We start from the raw sequence: 13,025 nt of genomic DNA, 5'->3' as shown, positions 1-13,025 counted from the left end.
GACACTGAGAAGTACTACCCTTGCTGTGTGTCGGGGTTGGCCTGCAGTTGCTGTTTCTGCCAAAGAAAGGAGAAGGGTTTGCTGTGTGCTGTGTTCCCTGCTTGAGGAAAGTCTCCAAGGGCTTGAGTTGAGCTTGCCTCCTGTTTTGAAGTCTCAGGAACACAAAGACTTCACCCCCAGCTCCCCTGGAATTAATTGCTGTGAGTTCTGACCTGCCAAGAGGTGCCTGTGACTGTGCTGGGCCTCTGGAGGTTGTTTCTGCTGTTGGGAGCAGGAAAAGCAAATCTTCAACAAGGAAATCGTTTCATCGCTCTTCTTGCGACAGTTTTACGATGCAACGCCGTTGTGCGAGAAGAATCTACTGCATCGCTGAGCCTCTGCTGAAACGAACGCAGCTCCTGTCGCTGCAGCAAGAATCAACACATTGAGGATCATGGCTGAAAAGGTTGCGCTGCACACCCCTCGCAACATCGTTCACCGACGCATCTCAGATTTGCAAACATTGTCCCTGTGCTGCAAGTTTTCCCCGACGCATCACCTGAGAATCAGAGTCATCCCAAAATCGACGCATCGCTTCTCTCTAAAGGCCGGACCTGACGCATCGCTCCCCTGCATACAGCGGAACTGTTGCATCGCATTCTCAAGGGTCTCAGGAACGGACGCATCTCTTTGTTTTTCGACGCTTACCATCACTGCGGCTGTTTGGCTTAAAGAATTTTGTTGCAACAACAGGTACTTTGCAAGAAATCACGCATCCATAGTTTCCTATGAACTCAGTTGCTAAAACCTTTTGAAAGACGTTTTTCTTAATATTTGTATGTTGGATTTTTGTCATTTTGGTCTTGTTAAGTTTAGATAAAGATACTTTTTTTTCTGAACCGGTGTGCTGTCCATTTGTGGTGTTATCACTGTGTTACTGTGAGTGTTGGTACCAATACTTTAACATTACCTTTGGGATAAGCCTGACTGCTCATGCCAAGCTACCAAGAGGGTGAGAAGGGGTTATCTAGAGTGTGTATCCCCCTTACCCTGATTAGAAGTACGGGTCCCTATTTGGAAAAAGGTATCTACCTCTGCCAACTAGAGACCCACATTTTTAACAAACACACTTAAAGAGGATTCCAACCTGCGATTAAAAAGAATATTTTGTTGGTAATAAATGAGATATGGATGATAGCATTATCTGAAAGGTAACGGTAGATAAAATGAATCTGTTTACCTCATGGCCTTTAAAATTACTGGACACTCAAGTAATATATAAAACTTTTTCTTTTTATTTGAAATAGACTTGAAAGCTGTGTACACATTTTTCTCCACTGGAGACTTTACTTCACTATGGTTGTGCATACACTGTTAGCCTTAGAGAAGATCTACCTACCAGCCGACTATTCCCTATGCATATAAAATGTTGGCAAAATAGTAATTAATAATCCTAACCAGATCAGTCATCAAGCTAAATCAGTTTCACTCATTGTGTGATAAAAGGGGGAGGAGTCTACTATCAAAGTTTGTGTGAGGTCTCTACAAGGGCAGTATGGTCCAGATGCACAAAGATTTAATTTTGCGTGTCTCGAATTGTGATTTTTTGCGACTCGCAATTAGAGGCTCACAAAATAAAATGTACTAATCTGTCTCAGACACAGTAGCGATGCCCAATGTGGTTGTAAATGTCTTCCCCATCAATATTCATGAGGTAGGTGGCAATTTGCTACCCATTGGGAATGGGCAATAACACAGGGATGCGGCCTGATGCGGACAGCAGACCACCATGTCTGTTTTCTTTTTTTAATCAAGCAAATTTTTTTTTTCAAATACTGCCCGTTTTCCTTAAATGAAAACAGGATGGGTTTAAAAGAAAAATTTGATAAGTTTCCTTTTCATTATGTAAGGGCAGGCAGTGGTCCTTCCCATTGGCAAATGGGTTGCCATCAGATTGAATCTGATGGTAAACTGTGAATGTTTTGCAACCGGTATTCGGTCGCAAAACATTCCTACATTCCTCTGCGACTCGCTATTAGAAAAGGTTGCCCTTGACAAGCCTCCTACTAATATCAATTTGCAAACCCACTTTACGATTCGATAACAGGATACCGAATCGCAAAATAGGGGTTTTTACATTGAAAAGCCTTTTTTGCAGTCGCAAACGTGCGACTGCACAAAAATACTGTACATCTGGTCCTATGTTTCTATGCTGTGGAATTTAGGTTTTGGGAAAGAGCGTGGTCTCGGATTTGGGAGTCTGGCTTCAAGTTAGATGGAGTCTGGTGTCTGATTTAAGGGAATCAGGCGTCAGGGCGTTAAATATGGTTTCATCCTGGGAGACCCTGGTCGAGGGTCTGCCATGAAGTCTCAGGAGAGTGGATAACCCCAGGATAATGATGTTGTGGTTGCCGCTCATATGAGGCATTTCTGGGTTTGGTAGGGCTGCTTTACAAGCTAAATACTGTAGAGAAGAAGAGGTTGGGAGCAGATGGGTCCAGGGAGAGACTTGGTTTGTGCTTTGCAGAGTCATCGGTTTTTAATATCTGATTTCTAACTAAATTTATTAAGTGATATCTTTTGATAACATATAGCGGTATGTTTGTATAAAAAATAGTGTATCAACTTTATTTTCAATGATTTGTGTAGACACCTTGGTGTGGAGCAGTGTAAATAGTGTCTTTTCGAAATCATCTCGTTTTTCTTTCAATAATTCTTAACTTTTGAAAATGTAAAAATGTAGTTTATTCCCCTCTTGGTTGGTGTGTGTTAATAGCCTGAGAAAGTTCTTGGTCTTCCTGTGACTTCGTGGTCTGACGTCACTGAACACGGCCTCAACCATTTATATGCCAAACAAAAGTGCTGCTCTGAAACGAGAGCCAACGAAGCCATCTGGTTGGCTGGCGTCCTCATCAGGAACATTAATTAAATAGAAGACACAAGCACAGTATGTCACATAACAGGAAATGGAAAAAGATAAATACACCACGGTGCTGTCAGTAATACAACTCCAAAACCGCGCCTTGTTGCAACAAAGACAAGGATTGCTGATTTAGGGCGAATACAATTGTTATTAAAAAGAAAAGCTAAGGGAGAAAGTTAATGTGATCCAGACGGAGTTTTTGACAGTGCGAATGTGAAATCTATTGTTTTAACTCTGTCTTGTGATACTCAAAAAATATCTTTCAGTCTTGGCGCGCCTGGAGCTGGAAGCCTTATGGGCAGCACACCAATGGCTTTACAGGCTTCTTCCTGCAAAACAAAACCCTCCTACTACTTGTGTTTGATAGATCCCCTGGGCAAGGGCTCGGCGAAAATAAGCTCTCAGCCTTTGGTGTGCTTTCCTGAGTGATGAAATGTGGTTTGCAGCATACACCTTTCTCCGGCACCCCTGCGGTTCTTTCTGTCCAATCGGCTTGCTCAGGAACGTTGACTTGTGTTCTTATAGGCGGGTGGTCCTTGAGGCTTGCGCTGCTGCACGTCCGCATCCCGCCTTCCTGCAGGTCTCCCTGGGATTTGGAGTACTGGAGTCTGTGTTCTGCTGCCAGCCTCCTCACCAGATGCGATGTGTGTGTTGTGTAGGCTGGCCAAGCCCCGGATGTTGGAACCAGATGGGAGGGAAGACCAATGCTTTCTAAAGGAAAAATGTAATTGTTATAAAAATAATAAGCAAATGACTCAAAGATCATAAACAAGTAAACATGTCAAGATGCACATTGCAAAATATAGCTCAGGTGTAAATGTCTGACCTTGCAACCAGCTGCTGAACAGAACAGAGGGAGACACCTCCATTAAAAGGGGGAAAGGCTGAAAGCGTATATACACAAAGGATTAAAAGAAAAACTAAGCAGATCACCACATGTTCCAAAGCATGGCTAGTGGTCCAGCAGTACCACCAGCCCTGCCACATGGTGTGCCTTAGGTGGTCCAGTAGCCAAAGAGGGTGACTACACCCGCAACTATGATGGTGCTACTGCCCTTTAACAAACTTCCTAATCTGGCCATGGCCAAGTGAAAAAACTTCAGTTGGCCACCTGAGCATTTACTTAAGGGCCACAAGGGATTTGGAACACATGGTGAGGAGGATCCTACTGCTACATAGTGTGGGTGAAGCAGTGTACAAGCTGTTTGAAAAACTGCCAGGGACCGGAACTGAACAAATATGATGCCACAATAGCAGCACTGAACGCCCACTTTGACCCTCATCTTAACTTTGACTACGATCGGTTCAAACTGTAATTGGCTTGCCAATGGGAGGAAAAGACAATCAATTATTTATTTGCCTACGTCTGAGGATTAAGTCAGCATCTGCACGAAAAATGACCAGTCCACAGAGGTGAGGGCTCAAATCATCCATGGGTGCAGGTCGTTAGTACTGAAACTCGTGAATCTTTGCCAGCCAGGCAAAAAACTAGAGGACATATTAATACTAACCAGGTTGTATGAGTTGTCGAAAAGCAGGGCCAAAGCAATGGAATTCACTTTAACCCAGGGACACGCACACCCCAGCAGCACAAAACGGATATTGGTCAAAGAAGAAGCGATCAACAGGCTCGAAATCTGGCAGGGCAAACCATTTCTCCTGCATCAGTCGAAATGGACAAAGAAGAAGGAGGACTCAAGAAAGCATTGCACCACACCAGTGTAGAGACAGCTAACACTGGACAATGACCCACGAGTGGCTAATAGAGCTGTAACAACCAGATCCCAGGTGAGATGAAAGAGGAAGACAGATTGTTAATTTCCAAGCAAAGCAAAGGAAACAGATGACATAAACCCTTCTGTGTTGTAACCAAATCTGGTTCCCCATAACCATACTGATTGACATTGGGTGTTGGTTAATGTCATGGACATCAAGCAATACCAAGCTCTGATATCAAAGCCACAGCTAAACCCAATACACGAAAATGTACATCTAAGGAGAGCAGCAACCATTGCCACTGGCAGGAGTCATCGATGTGGCAATTCACAATGGGAATAAAAAGACTCAAGCTTGCTTTCACATCATCAAGGAAGATGAAGGGACTCTCCTGGGATGCCACACAGCAGAGAAACTAGGGCTAGTGTTTGTAGCTCGGATGATACATAAGGGTCAAGTGTAGAACATCTCAAAGGACCTCAAAGAGCAGTTTCAAGGAATAGGTGCTTGAAGGGTACAGCAGTCAAGCCCCACATTGACATAACATTTAGACCAATATCATTAAGACACTGCTGAGTGCCTTATCATCTATGGCTGCTAGTAGAAAAGGAACTGCAAAGTCTAGAGTAGATGATTTTGATAGAGAAAATATGGGAACATAAAAATGCCACCATAGAAAGGGAATGGCTTAAAGTCTTCTCTCTGAGTAAGCAGAAGAACCAAGCACAACTGTGGAGACATATAAACCATCTGAGCAGCAGAGGACTTCAATGAGAAAAAGTAGTAGCAGAAAAAGACTGGCTGATCCATGTCAAGCAGCTCTACGCAATTTCCCCCTACCCCCCATACAAAGATAGCATAGAATGGGCCAGTGGTGGGGTGGGCCGATGCAACCTAGCCAATGCAACCTGCCCGTGGGTAACAGAACTCTGGCGGAAACATACTGTACACCAGGAGCCCAGATAAACCCCCAAATGGTCATCAAGACCTTCAAGAACATGAAGAACAATGGGGCCCCTGGGCCCAATGGGATTCCAGCACCGGTCTTCAAAAAGGCCCCCGACTTCTGGGCAGCAATGCTAACTCCGCTATACAACTACACTTTCCTGAAAGCCATAACCCCTGATTCTTGGAGGGGCTCCATCTTGGTCCCTATTTTCAAAAAAGGTGACCGCTCAAAGCCATCAAATTACAGGCTTATCGCACTACTTGACCTCGAATCCAAGGCCTATGCCCGCCTACTACTAAAGGACTTGGAGATGTGGGTGGAAGAGAACAGTATCATACCTTTTTACCAGACTGGCTTTAGGTCACAGTCATCGACCATGGACAATGTACTGGCGCTAGCGTACTTATCAGCCCAGGCAACCCTGAAGAACCACCCTCCACTTTTCTGCTGCTTCATGGATTATAGCACAGCCTTCGATAAAGTTGTTCGTAGAAGACTATGGTGGAAGTTCAAAAACTTGGGCATTCCACCAACCTACTGAAGGCAATCAGATCGCTATATGAAGACACTTGGGTATGGGTTAAAACCAGTGCCCGCACAGTGTCCCCTAAAATGACCACAGAGAACGGGCTGAAACAAGGATTTAAGCTGGCACCCATCCTTTTTAACCTATACACGGCGGATCTGGGGGCAGCCCTAAAAGGAGCCTGTCTAGTAGCACCAAGACTAGGAAACATGAGGCTGCCGGTGCTTCAATACGCCGACAATATAGCCATAATTGACCACATGTAGGTGGGCCTACAAAGAGCCCTAAATGCACTAAATCGCTTCAATAACATCAACAACGTGTCAGTAAATCAAGGAAAGACCAAGGTCGCTATTTTTGGGACTTACCACCTGAAAAAGAAAGCACAATGGCAATTGAGCAATTTGCAACTTAAGACGGAGGAGTCATACAATTACATAGGGGTTTGGCAGGCAGAATGGGCTAAGGCGGTTCCATGTTTAAATATCGATGAAAAAAATATTGATGTAAAAATATCGATAACAAAAATATCGACCCCTATACTCATAGCAGGTAAGTACAATAAAATGGACTAAAAAAAATCGATGTAAAAAAGTATAGATGTAAAACTATTGAATTTAAAAAATAACATAACTTAAAAAAATAATTAAATAATAATAATATTTTTTGCAAAATAATTTAAATGTAATATATAATTTAACTAATTATAACAAATAAACGTAATTTAATAATTAAAAACACAAACAAATGTGTACATATACATATATTTACTTAAATACATTTGATTAACTATTATCTATATTTAATTTATAAACTTTTCCAATTATATAAAAATAAAATAAACACATTCACAAATAATTTAAAATAAAATAAAATATTCTATATTTAATTAACACATTAAACTATTTAAAAAAGAATAATACATACATTTAATAACAAAATAAAAACAATAGTAATTAAAACGCTGGATAGTGAGGGGGTAAAAATTACTATTCTCACTCCAGTGAGTGCAACAGTAGGGTAAGCGCTGGATAGCGTAGGGGTAAAAATTACTATTCCCACTCCAGTGAATGCAACAATAAGGAAAGCGTTGGATAGTGTAAGGGTAAAAATTACTATTCCAACTCCAGTGAGTGCAACAGTAGGGAAAGCGTTGGATAGCGGAGTGGTAAAAATTACTATTCCAACTCCAGTGAGTGCAACAGTAGGGAAAGCTTTGGATAGCGTAGGGGTAAAAATTACTATTCCCAATCCAGTGAGTGCAACAGTAGGGAAAGTGCTGGATAGCAAAGGGGTAAAATTTACTATTCCCACCCCAATGAGTGCAACAGTAGGGAAAGCGCTGGATCCCAAAACAATAAAAAACAAAACCATCAACATTTTAATTAAATTTAATTTCCAATAGTAACATAATTAATATACACATTTAAATATATTATTATTAACAAAGATAATAAAATAATTACAGATTATTTAACACTATAATATCCACAACACACACCTAAAATTCATTACACAATTAAATTTAATATTTACTATTTAATTCATGAAAATGAATGTATTATTATTTATTAATTAATCAATAAAACATGTATTACTTACCACCTTTCACACCATTTACACATATAAACACAACATACACCTACAAATAATTACACAATTATAATTAATATTTGCTAATTAATGGCAAATAATTTTAAAATATTTTATAATTAATCAATAAAAAATGTATTACTTACCACCCTTCACACCATTTACACATATAAGCATCACAACACACACCTACAATTAATTAAACAATTAACATAATTAATTTTTTATTAACTAATTGAATCAATTAACACATTAATTATTCAATACATTTTATATATTTAAATTACTTCCCACCCTATTCCCCTATAAACCCACAACCCGCTACGGAACTAAAAACGCAGAATTAAACTTAAAATAAATTAATAAGTAGTAATATTCTAAAACATATAATAAAATGACAAACAATTCTCATTAAAAACACTAAAATACTTAACATTATTAATAAATCGATATTTTTGTCAACTATATTTTTGGAAATTATATTTATTACAACAATATTTTTGTAATCGATATTACTTACCTGTCAGTCGATAATCTTATCAACTATATTTTTGGCGATATTTCTATCCCACAATATTTTTGCGCGATATTAATGTCCCATGATATTTCTCCGTCGATATTCCTGCTCTGCACCGCTAAGGTGAATAGCCACTTGAAACATCAGAGCACCAAGGCTAATAAGGTCACACACCTACTAAAGCAATTAAGCCACCGCCTGATCAGTCAGACAGCCGGTCCAATACTGAAAGTTTTAAAAGCGAAACTTTTACCAGCAATAAGCTATGGCCGCCTGGCCTTCCCTGGGTCACAGCACCCCTTCCTTAACTCAGCTCAAGATAAAGCATACAAAACACTGCTCCATATTCCGAGGTCAGCAAGGAAAGCAGGGCTAAGGCTGGAACTAGGCATGGCGATGCCGGACTTGAAGTGCCAGGGGGAGATCATTAAGCTCTATCTTAGGAAATTAAGGGCCCCACATAAGACACTAAAGGCCAGATGTAGGTAGCCCAATACCAGTCGGTAACGGATGAAATTACCGAATTTCAGCCGTTACCGACCGGTATTGGGCATTTGAGATGTAGGGGCCAAATTTAAGGATTCGGTAATTTACCGAATCAGTAATTTAAGGAATCGGTAAATTACTGATTCCTTAAAATACCGATTCGGTAAATTACTGAATCCTTAATGTAGGGAGCACTCAAGTGAGTGCATTTCTGAGTTAAGGATTCTGTACTTACCACCAACTAAAAGTTGGTGGTAAATATCGAAAACCTTTGAAAAAGCATATTTGTGCTTTTCCAAAGGTGCCATGTGGCAGACATACATGCCCTTAGGGCATGTATGTCTGCCACATGTGCACCCATGCACTATTCAGGGGTGCAACAGGGTGTCAATGTGGCACCCTGCTACCCTTGTAAGTCTTCCCCCTATTACCGAATCGGTAATTACCGAATTTTACCGATTCGGTAACATTTACTGAATCAATACCTACATACCATTTACCGATTCTGAAATACCGAATCAGTAAAATTTGGTATTTTAGAATTGGTAAATAGTATTTACCTACATATGGCCCTAAACCACCAACTGAGATCCATTTTTGAAGAGCCATGTACGATCTGGTGACAGTGCGCTCTATAAGTACCATGACATTTACATTTACATTTACATCTGGTACACCAGCCTAGAAAAAGTGATCAAAACACTGAAGATTGTGGAAGAGAGCATATCGCGGCCGGAAATCCCCCTGAATGCTTGGAAAAGAGCCATAAATAAACAAGTGTGTGAAACCTCATTTGATCTCGACCGCAAATCTCTCCGTTCAAGTTCACACTTAGATCTGCTAACAGCTCTTACACGGCTGGTAAAGCTCAGCCTTACCTAAGTGAGGCTCTCACTCCATTAGCCCGAAGTAAAATTCTATCTATGAGATTAATCACTCTAGGAATTGCGGATTTTAACCCTGCATGGGCCTGAAGGGGGGAAGCCACAAACTGCAGACTATGCCCCTACAAGAGGGAATCGTGGCTGCACCTCCTATGCTGTTGCCCCAATCTTTTCGACCAATGTCGGCGACTACTGCGCCCGATATGTACCCCCAACTGAATAAAATCTTGCAGTGAAGTGTCAGCCATGTGCTTTTCTACTTCTAGCACGACAACTCTAGCAAGACTGGGGAAACGTATCCATTACCTCAGGGCTGCCTTAAAAGCTGCTAATGAATGCAATAAAACTCAGGTGAAGAGTACTGTAAATCCAGTGGAAGATAGCTGAGAGGGTCTTCATTGAGCACTGACGCCTTTTCGCACTTCCAGTACCCTCTCTAGGATAGCGCCCTACAAGATGACTAACTAGAGGTTAAGGGGAAAGAGTCACAGCTTTGTAATGCATCCCATTCTATTGGAACAATGTGGGACTCTGGATGGTGAATAAGGCTACATGTCAAAGATCACAAACCCCGGGGAAGGCTGATCGTATTGGAACTGGACAGGGGCAGCAAATCCCATTTATCAAAGATTTTACCACAAATTGAAGTTTTATAATTGTTTTAGCTTTTAATAAGTCGATTGCTTTTACTGTAATGATTTTAATTAATTATACAGTTAATAAATACATTTCAAATTCAAAAGATATAGAAAATATCTGGGCCCACCCTATGGGAAACCCACTTGTAATCACAACAAAACCTAAGCATACACATGAGACTACTCAACCAAGTCATATGACATGATTGACACATCACAACCACAATGGAACATATAATTGCAGACCTCAATGGGGCCCAATGATTCTCCAAATTAGATTTGCCGCAAGGTGATTCTTGACCCTACCAGTAGATATATTACTACATTCTCCACCTAATAGGCCTGAAGCGGTACAAGTGTCTCAACTTCAAAAAATCTTCAACTGCTGAGGTTTTTCGTAAAGCCATTCAGGAGACATTTTCCGGTCTAGATGGTGTGATAAACATTAGTGATGATATATTAATCTACTCTACAATGCTGGCAGACCATCATCTCCACATGTGGGCCACCCTCAAAGACTGGCGGAAAGGGACTCACACACTATACATGGAGAAGTGTTCATTTTTGGGGAATAAACTTGACTTCTTTGGCAAAGTCTTTTCTAAAGAGTGCCTTAGCATTTACTTCTACAAAAGTGAGACCATAAAGAATGCAAGATTTTTTAAGGATGCCAGTGCACTCCATTGCTTATGGTAAATAGTTTGAAGTTTAATGAAAGTTGAGTATGCAGCGAAGTATCGCCCCCTTATCGAAGGTGTAACTGAATCATCAAATCTGCACTGTTCCTTATTGGGGCAGTGTCTCCTGTTTGCACCACCGTTTTCCATGATGGGGACCCATTAAACCTTTAAATCATCCATTTGAAATTACTTTTTCAAAGATTGCTTTATTCAACTTTAGGTTTTTCCATCTCTTCAAATATGGTAACATCAGATATTGTTTTTAAGTCCCAATGCATCTCGAACCCGTTGGTCCATTCATCAGGGGATCATTTCTGAAAAATATCCACAAATAAATTCAACTATTACCGGTACAAACAAAAAATAGATAGAAGCATACTTTGTACAATATTATGCACATCTGAAAAACCTATATAAATTCATAGGATGATATAATTGACATCAAAAGCACTATGTGTCTGTCATCTGTATCTACAAAAATAAGATTTTAATCACGAGGATGACTCAAACTACATGTATCTATTCTTTGATAGTTTGGAATAAACAAAACTTTTATTGCTTATCCTGTTGGCAATTGGTTTAGACTAACAAAAACGAACATAATCTGTGGTAAAACATTAATGATACTTAAAGTAAATCAAAGATGGTAAAGGGATAGTGTTCAAACAAGTCTGTCTTTTACAAACCATTCGTGCTCATATTCTTCCACCGAGAATAGAGACCTTGGCTGTCCAGCTCCAAAAGTACAACTTCCAGGTGGTGTATGGCCAGGTATCCGCAAACCTGCTGATTACTTATCAAGGCACCCATCACCAGAAGATAGCAGTAGCGGTACGAGGAGCGACAACACGGAGGAGTTCAGCTGACTAGTCATATAGCGAGCATGTCAGATTTGGAGGTGATCAGAACAGTGAGACGAGATGACTGCATACAGAAGGCCAAAGGGGCCCTTCAACCCACCCATGGAAAAACATTCTAAGAGAGATGAGGACTGCTGGATAAGCAAGCACTCAGGCAGTTGTAGAAAGTGAGATACATTCTCAGTGCCACAGGTGAAGGCATCTCCTTGCATGGGTGGTGAACTTTAGTGTTGTGATCACTGTGGAGGCGAGTCACAGACGGCACACACAAATGACACTGGGGAATGGCCAAGACCAAGTCTTGACTCCCAGAGAAGGAATGGTTCATGGGAATGTAGGAGGCGGTGGAGGGCCTGGTGAAAGAATACCAAGTCTGTCAGAAAACAGCCAGAGGCCCTGCGCCAGTGGTGTCCAAACAAATATTTTGAGTCTCATGGACCAAGATCAGCCTGGATTTTGGCAGTTTCAATAATCATGTATCTTCTCCAACACAAGCATGCTGTATTAATTCTCCAAACAGTGAAAAAACACAGTCCATATCAATTAAAAGGTCAAAAAATCTTGTTTGCTGCTGACTTTTCCTATCAAACCAGTATAGTTCAGTGGCAATCCCTTGCCTTGTGTTCACTTCTCAAGCAGAGAGACCTTTGTTACAGCCTTCTCACCCCAGTTGCTATGCTGGTGACATTCAACAGCATCTCCAGGTAATTCCACGAGCCTCAAGAACTTGAGAGATTTCTAGAGTTTTTTGATGAATCCTCAATGGACATGTCCTTTAACATCCGGAATGATAACACACACCAAACAGCTTCTATATCCAATCGGCTTCTCTTAGACCGAAAAGTATGTATTGCTTCCATCCCAAGACTCAAGGGACCTACTCAACACTTAAATTCAGTTCACTACCCGGCAACAGGCAGAGATACATCCAGATCACCCCTGAAGGCATAAATATCATCCTGCTGAAATGAGCCTCAGACATAGAACATACATGACTGAAATCAGACATATTGTAACAATGAAGCAGCATTAGAATCTGAATGAAGACAAACTCATCTTTATGAAGATGGTGGGCTTCAACAGTTTCTAAATTCCTAACCCCTTATAGGTATACTGGAAGAGATTCTTGCCTCATCAGATAGTGGTTAGGCTTAGATTTTCTGATCAATTAATTTATTGATCTTAAGTTTGCAGACTTCTCTTGCTGACGTTCACTGACACCCACCCTCAACCAAGACTTGGATATGCTGCCTCAGTTTCTGGAAACTTTTTCA

General features: G+C 40.8%; 1 long non-coding RNA gene across 2 annotated transcripts in view; it reads right to left on the bottom strand.

The window, feature by feature from the left end:
- Positions 1-2,700: 2,700 nt before the first annotated feature.
- Positions 2,701-13,025, bottom strand: part of LOC144767413 (uncharacterized) — a 341,548-nt gene continuing 331,223 nt past the window's right edge. For both annotated transcript variants that reach the window (XR_013598191.1, XR_013598192.1), the window contains exon 2: positions 2,701-3,613. This is a non-coding gene — a long non-coding RNA (uncharacterized LOC144767413). The remainder of the gene's footprint in view (positions 3,614-13,025) is intronic.

This window comes from Lissotriton helveticus, chromosome 7 (genome assembly GCF_964261635.1).
Source record: "Lissotriton helveticus chromosome 7, aLisHel1.1, whole genome shotgun sequence".
Lineage (NCBI taxonomy): Eukaryota > Metazoa > Chordata > Amphibia > Caudata > Salamandridae > Lissotriton > Lissotriton helveticus.
Note: the sequence above shows the minus strand (reverse complement) of the source record. Positions and strands in the feature narration are given on the sequence as shown.